The sequence below is a fragment of the Pleurodeles waltl genome, chromosome 8 (genome assembly GCF_031143425.1).
Source record: "Pleurodeles waltl isolate 20211129_DDA chromosome 8, aPleWal1.hap1.20221129, whole genome shotgun sequence".
Lineage (NCBI taxonomy): Eukaryota > Metazoa > Chordata > Amphibia > Caudata > Salamandridae > Pleurodeles > Pleurodeles waltl.
In genome coordinates this window covers 927,187,050-927,195,992 of record NC_090447.1, presented here as the reverse complement: position 1 = coordinate 927,195,992, position 8,943 = coordinate 927,187,050, and positions in this window count along the sequence as shown.

Genomic DNA, 8,943 nt, shown 5'->3' with positions numbered 1-8,943 from the left:
TATAGAAAAAAATGCCTGATACAGGTCAATCATAGTGAACCGTTTGGCTTCACATGAAATTTAAAACAAAATCACTGCTGGATTCTGGAGTTTCTAAAGTCTTGAAATATGTGGTACTTTCCACTGGTTTTCTGCAATCCCATAATGGAGGGTTATATGGACTACTAATTATCTCCTTCAAAATTCTCTGTACTATCATGGACTTGATAACTGGGGTAATTCCTGCAGTTGTTTCACATGTCATGTTATGTTGCAGTATCCTTGGATGCACAGTATTTGGTTTCACAGTAATCTTGACAGGATCAACAACTTTGATGAGTTCTATCTCCTTTGCTGAAGAGTCCCAAACTTCAAAAAAACACTGGCCCTCACTATGACACTGGCAGTAAAGACCGCCTAACGCCAAGCAGAAGGCCGCCAAAAGACCGTCGCCTTGGCTACCAGCCGCCGCTGTATTAAGATCACATGCGGATTTCCGCCACAAGGATGGCGGAAATCCGGCTGTGTCCATGCCCGCGGATGGTGGTAAGGTGGTCAACGCCAGTAGACTGCCCCCAGCTGTATTATGACCCATAATGCGGCCTGGAGGTGCTCTGCTGACGGACGCTGCTGCTGGCAGCAGCGCCCTGTCCCGTCTCCTGTCGGAGGACCCCCTGCACACAGGTAAGTGGGTGCTTCGACAGGGGTGGGGGTGTTGTGTATGTGTGTGGGGGTGTGTGTGAATGTTTGTGCGTGCATGTATGCGGGTGTGTGTTTCGTGTTGAATGTGTGTGCATGTATGGAGGTGTGAGTGCGTGTATGTTGTGTTGTGTGACTGCATGTCTGCGTTTATGTAAGTGTGTGCAGATGGGTGTATGAATGGATGTATGCATGCGTGGATACATGTTTGCGTGTATGTGTATGTGAAGGGGGCATGAATGGAGGGGGTTTGGAGAGGAAGGGGGTGAGGGGGAATGTAGAGGGGGGTGGGGAAGACCCCTATCAGTGACAGGGAAGGGTGAACTGAATTGCCATTTGATTCAAATTTACATTTGTGACCTAGTTTACATTCTGTCGGGAAACATTTGATTGTTTTTGGGGCATCGGTGCTTGTGGAACCTGTATCAGTTGCCTTTGGGAACTTATTTGAATTGTACATTTGGGGTCTCTGTACTCTCTGTATTCAAGCCTGATTATTTTCCTGCAACAGCACAAATCCATTATTTTGCATCTGATTGTTATTTGGATTAAGGGGACACTCCCTCTTCCAATGGACTAATTTGAAACACAAGTGACACAGATTAGGGGGGTCATTCTGACCCTGGCGGTAAAAGGCACAAACCGCCGGTCAGAAGACCGCCATCATCCCGCCGCGGCCGCGGTAAACCGCCACGGTCATTCTGACCCACAACTGCCAAACCGCCAAAAACCCGACATCCACTGAAGCCCGCCTCATCAGTGGTCAGCGATAACCTGGAGATGACCAAACCTCCACCGTCACGCCAACACAAACACGCCCATGCCATTACCACCCACGAATCCACGCGGCAGTCTTTCAACCGCGGTATTCCATTGGCGGTACACACCGCTGCGCTCAAAATACCCACACCTTTACAAAACACAGCCACATTGGACAATTCCAAATACACACACCTGATACACATACAAACACCACTCCCACACACCCATCACCATATAAAACACACACCCACATCACCCACAAACCCCCACAAAGCGAAATTCAGAGACACGGCGCAATACACAGAGAGAGAGCACAGGGAACGCAAACCACAACACACACAGGAACCCAACATCATCACCCACACCACATCTACGCACAAAACACCACACACCACTACACTCATCACCACAAACACCACCCCACACCTCATCCACACCACCCCATGGCACCCCAAAGACACCCCAGGTTCTCGGACCAAGAACTCAGGGTCATGGTGGAGGAAATAATCAGGGTAGAGCCCCAGCTCTTCGGCACACAGGTGCAGCACACCACAATAGCCAGGAAGGCGGAGCTATGGCAAAGGATCGTCGACAGGGTCAACGCTGTGGGACAGCATCCCAGAAATCGGGAAGACATCCAAAAGCGCTGGAACGACCTACGGGGGAAGGTGCGGTCGATGGTGTCACGATACAACATCGCTGTGCAGAAGACTGGCGGCGGACCCCCACCCACTCCACCCGAATTCACAGCATGGGAGCAAGAGGTCTTGAACATCCTGCATCCTGAGGGCCTCGCTGGAGTAGGCGGAGGAATGGACTCTGGTAAGTCGAATCTCAACTACTTCACCCCCCCCAACCACCAGCATGCCAACCCACACCCCCACCCTCACCCCCAACTCCCCAGCACATATCCTCCCTGCTAATGTCTCACCAGCACAACCCACCCAACCCAACCCAAACCCCTGAATGCCAACACAAACCATGGACACCCATCACCTAAGCATGACCACTGCACATACCCATCTCCCCCCACAAACCACCCTCACAACTCCTCCCACATGGGACTGCCAGCACTGGGGGACAAGGGCACCCACAAATCGCACGCCACGGCACACACAAAATCAATAACGATATTCTTTTACCCCTGCAGGACCCGAACGCCAACACACCGGCCAGGAGGGTCCAGATTTGTCCATCCCACCCCCAGAACAGGCCCCCAGTGATGACAGCAGCTCTGTCGACCTAGAACCTGATGACCAGCCCGGACCATTGGGGACCTCTGGACAGTCGGTTACCCTCAGTCAGCCCCAGGCCACAGCAGACCTACTCCCCTCAGGAAAAACCAGCACAGCACCCACCCAACGGGCCCATGCTTCTGTCTCCAGGACAGGTCAAGCAGCGGTGTGTCTACCAGTACAGGGCACCCAGGGTAACCCACAACCCCAACAACAACAGGGACCTGGGGGCACTGGTAGTGGGCACACCGTCCAGGGGACAGAGGCCCAGGAACAAAGAGGAACTGGGAGGGCTGCTGTGCGACAGAGGGAGGACAGGCCTAGGGAACCCACTGTCCAAGAGGCCCTCACCACCATCATGGGAGCGTACCACCACTCCCAAGAGACAATGGTGACGGTCCTGGCCAGGTTCCAGGAGATCCAGGCCATGCAGGAGGGCCAGTACATGGGGTTCCGGGAAGAACTGCGCACCATCAGTTCCGCAATGGGTACAATCGTGGTGGCACTCAACCAGATTGTCACCACATTGCGGGACCATGTGGCCCCCCAAAGGGCCCCTGCCACTAGCATGGAGGAAGAACAGCCCACCACCTCCGCCGGCGCTAGTGGTTAGGAGGCCCCGACACAACAGCAACGGCCCTCCCGGACCCCACCCCCTGCAGAACAAGAACCACCCCGCAAGAAAGGCCTGAGATCGAGGAAGAAGACAGAGTAGGATGTCAAGACCCCCGCCATGCACGGAAACCCCCGGATGTCATCCCACTGTCCCACTTGTTTACCCTGTCCAACCTTGAACTGCCCCTGCTCCACCTTCCACAGGCATATGGACAATGGACCTGTAGGAACGACAGTCTGGACACTGCCATGGACATGCCTCCACCATCACCCTGTTTGAACCATACACCTATTTTAAAACTTCAATAAACACAATTATTGCACATTAACCAACTGGATTCTGCTATCTATTTATTTAAACCAAATGTATTCGATATAACCAACAAAACATTTCTAGTTACATTGTGATGACAGCATACCAGTGTCACACAGCGGTAGTCCATGGGGAAAAAAACCAGAGGGCACTCCGTGGGGATCAGATCACTGAAATAGGAAGTGATATACACAACTAAGTTACCATACATTGGGGTGAAAGGTCAGACAGTAGAGAGCCACTACAGTTACAGATATAATACAATGCTGGAGTAGATTATTACCTGTGTGTCACTGGAAATACTGCAGTATCACTCTGTCCCTGTTGTCTGTGTCGTCCTCTTGGTCTTCCTCCTCTTCACTCTCCGCAGGCTCCACAGCGGCCACAACACCACCATCTGGACCATCCTCCTGCAGGAAAGGCACCTGGCGTCGCAAAGCCAGGTTGAGAAGCATGCAGCAGGCCACGATGATATGACACACCTTCCTTGGTGAGTACATTAGGGATCCACCAGTCATATGCAGGCACCTAAACCTGGCCTTCAGGAGGCCGAAGGTCCGCTCAATCACCCTCCTAGTCCGCCCATGGGCCTCATTGTACCGTTCCTCTGCCCTGGTCCTGGGATTCCTCACTGGGGTCAATAGCCAAGGCAGGTTTGGGTAACCAGAGTCACCAATTAGCCACACACGCTGTCTCTGTAGCTGTTCCATCACATAAGGGATGCTGCTATTTCGCATGATGTACGCGTCATGCACTGACCCTGGGAACTTGGCATTTAAATGGGAGATGTACTGGTCAGCCAAACAGACCACCTGGACATTCATCGAATGATAATTTTTACGGTTCCTGTACACCTGCTCATCGTCTTTTGGGGGAACCAAAGCCACATGGGTACCATCAATGGCACCAATGATATTGGGAATGTGTCCAAGGGCATAGAAATCACCCTTCACTGTAGGCAAGTCACCCACCTCAGGGAAAATGATGTAGCTCCGCATGTATTTCCTCAGGACAGACAACACTCTGGACAACACCTTTGAAAACATAGGCTGAGACATCCCAGATGAAATGGCCACGGTAGTTTGAAATGATCCACTTGCCAAAAAATGCAGTACTGACAGCACCTGCACTAGAGGCGGAATCCCTGTGGGTTGGCGGATGGGTGACATCAGGTCTGGCTCCAGCTGGGCGCACAGTTCCTGTATAGTGGCACGGTTGAGTCTGTAGGTGAGTATGACGTGTCTTTCTTCCATTGTCGACAGGTCCACCAGCGGTCTGTACACGGGAAGATTCCTCTGTCTCCTTGCAAGTCCTAGCGGACGATGCCTAGGAAGGACAACATGGAGCACAGAGTCAAGCAGCCCACAGGTAAGTGCCCACAGCATGCCTAGTACACGTATCTCTCGGGATTGAATGGCTAGTATGATTGTCGGTGCAAGGCCTAGCCATGTGTGACGCAGTAGGAATGAAGCCATGTGGGCCCTTGAAATGGCGGCTGCCTGACCTGTGAAGTGTGACAATGTGAAGTGAGGTAATTGCGCAAGTGTGGCACACCGTGGCGGTAGGCGGTCGCAGTCCGCGGCGCAAAGCCGCATTGGACAACATTGAACCCTATGGGTTTCAGGAGCCAATGGCGGTGAGCGCCGGCCGTCGCGGTACGCACCGCCGCGGTACGCACCGCCGTGGCACGCAACGCCGCGGCACGCACCGCCGCGGCCGTAACCGCCATTTTCTCTCTGCTTGACCACACGAGACCTGAGCATCCACAGGAGAGGACCTATACTGCAAGTGCTGCTGTGACCTCGGTCTGGAAGTGACAATGGCTGCTGCGACTGGGGAAAGGGCCCCCGCCTTCAGTTCCGAGGAGTTGGAGAAGCTCGTGGACGGGGTCCTCCCCCAGTATGTGCTACTCTACGGGCCTCCAGACCAACAGGTGAGTACACGAGGGGCAATGCATAGTGCCCAATGCCTGGCCTGAGTGGGGAGGATGTACGATGGAGGGGAGGGCAGCGAATGATGAATGCATGGCACGACAGATGAGAGCATGTGCCACATGGCAAGGTTGGGGAGGGGGGCCACTCACATCGAGCATGCAGAAAAGTGATGATGTTTCTCTTCCCCCCCTGTACATGTCACATAGGTCAGCGCCCATCAGAAGATTGACATTTGGGGGCATATTTATACTCCGTTTGCGCCGAATGTGCGTCAAATATTTTGACGCACTTTCAGCGCAAACGTTGCCCCATATTTAAACCCTGACGCCCGATCCGGCGCACCAGGAAAATGGCGCTATGTGCGCCAGTTTTTGGAAGCGGCACCCCACCCTGCGTTAATGACATGCAGGGTAGGCGTTCCCGTCCAAAAACAGACGCACATAGCGGTGCGTGGTATTTATGCTTCAGGGCAAAAATCACTCCCGCGCCGCAGGCGGCGCAAAAAAATGGCGCAAAGCACGAATATCGTGAAATTTTAACGCCTGGGTCAGGGCAGGCGTTAAAATGGGGCAAACACACCTGTACTTAATCAGAACACAGAGAACAAACAACAGAGCAGCAGAGCAGCAGAGCAGCAACAGGGAGACATGGAGGTGATTTTTCTTCAACGTGCACGTAGACGCAGAGCCCTGCAGCAACAACAGCAGCCACAACAACAACAGCAGGGACCCCAAAGACAGCGCAGAAGGCAGGAGACGATATTCCGCCCAAGAACAACCCTGCATGGCCTCAGGGAACGAGACATCATACAGAGGTACCGGTTGAACTGGCAGGCCATTCAGCAGCTGCTGACAAATATTGAACAGCAATTGGCCCCCACTTTAGTGACTCCACGCACTATCCCAACCGAAACAAAGCTGCTTGCCGTACTTCACATGCTGGCAAGTGGCTCCTTTCAGACAACTGGTGCCCTGGTTGGTGGAATCTCACAACCATCTTTCTCCGCATTCCTGCCTAAAGTACTGGATGCCATCATTGGACTGACACCCCGCCACATCTGCTTCCCTAACACAGTGCAGAAGCAGCAGGAAACTAAACAGGGGTTCTACGCCATCAGTGGCTTTCCGCACGTCCTTGGTGCAATCGACTGCACACACGTACGCCTTGTGCCACCTGCTGCGAGTGAACACCTCTACCACAACAGGAAGCACACACATTCCATCAACGTGCAGGCCATAGTCGATCACCAAGGACTGATCAGCAACATTGTGGCTAAATATCCTGGGAGTGTACATGACGCATTCATCTTCCGTCACTGCACCATCAACCAACACTTCCAGGATGGACGGTATGGCAATGGACTACTTGTTGGTAAGGACAAAAATCTACTTATATACTCACTGCACAGAAACCCTCTAGGATAAACAACCCATACACCACAATAGCAACACCTAGACAGGAACACACTGAGGTACTCACATCACTAGCCATGTTTCACAAGTCACCATTGAACCTCTCACACCTTGGAATTTACTCCACAGCTTAGTGTGAAGACATTCATGACTGTGGTTGCTTAAATGTCACCTTGCAAATTGGAAGTCTCACAATAGCCTGTACACTAATACAATGCATAACTTTTAAGGGATGGGATGGCCTGGGTATGTTCAATTGAAAGTTTCTAATACCCTTTCATGTTTCAACTCTGCATGGAACTATCATCACACCCCCAGTGAGGACACACGGACACCTGTGTCACAAGTCACAATGCAAGGGAGGGCACACTGTACTTGAGAAACCGATACATCCTGCTGACAAACAGTTAGCCAACAAACACTTGCTCAGCCAAGGAAAAAAAACAATGCCAAAGTTTCCACCAACAACCATAGGTTGTCACATTAGTACACAAAATAGTCACAGACAACACAACACAACTACTTCCATCAAAGATACGTACAACAGTCCCTCCTACATCTAATTGATACCATTCTGTGTTTCTCTTTCAGCTCATCAGGGGTATGGCATCCAGCCTTGGCTAATGACACCATATGGGAACCCAAATACTGCTGCTGAGCGGGCATACAATGACGCCCACAAGAGGACACGCAGCATTGTGGAGCGGACCTTTGGGATCTTAAAGTCAAGGTTCCGCTGCCTTGACATCACTGGCGGAAGCCTACTATACTCCCCAGAGATGGTCTGCAAGATCATATGCACTTGTGCCATATTACACAATATTTGTGTAAAAAGGAACATTCCCCTCCTTGAACCGGACCCAGACATGCCTGAGGATGATGATGAGGAGGATGCTGGCCTGCAACAGGAGGGGGAACAACCTAACACCGCAGCAGGAGTGCGTAGGCGCCAACAGCTTGTGAACAATCTTTTTACTTAAGTTATTATAATCACTTGTATTCCACACTTGTAAATAAACACAGATAACAAACACCACATCATGCTTTGGCCTATTCATTTCTGACCACCTTTAGTTTGAAATAGCTGAAGATGAATGTCGTCTCATTGATCAAGAATGCCATTAAAATTCATCACACCAAAAATAAACATCACAACTGTATGCACAGAGGGTAGGATGTGACATGTTACATTACCATACACAGAGCCCAACAAGAGTACAAATGTGACAATTACACATGCCGGATCCAAACAACTGAAACAGTCTCTCATCCAGCCCAAAATTGGAGATCATTTGAAAGTCACATCACACGTGTTCAGAGACAGGGTGGGACCATCCATGTGTACGTGAACATGTCATCAATGGCTTCTCTCAAGTGTATGATGTGAGCAATACACAATTGCAACAACATCAGCTGCCACTAACTCAGGAGGAGACCTTGAAGTTACAGTGACAACATACACACAGACAGGTCATAGTGGATGCACATTCCCACACACATGTACACATATGTCATACAACCAACCTAATATTTGAAAGTAGCCCATCACAGTTGTGTCCCAGTTTGAACCTAGCAGGAAGATTGTAACATGACACTAAACCAGTTTATGCAGAAAGGGACACAGACAACCAAAATAATCTTCGCATTATCACATCGTGAACGCTGAGAGTCTTGCAAACTTAGTCATATGAAAATGGTATGCAACTTAGCTCCAAATCATCATTACTGCAAACGTCTAATGGGCTAATGAGATGAATGAATGGTCAACAGTCATTCATACCATATGGCCTTACATTAGCACGCTGCTGCAGGTTTGCCATGATATAATAAAAATACTCCATGGATACAGTAGCTATTCTGGATGGTCAAATCCTAGGGTGCTGGGGGCCTAAGTCCACCTCTACCGCCCCCAAAACATACAAGAATCATGTACTTGTGAACTAAACACATGCATAAGGCACATGTGTGGCCTCCATGTCACAAGTCCTACACAA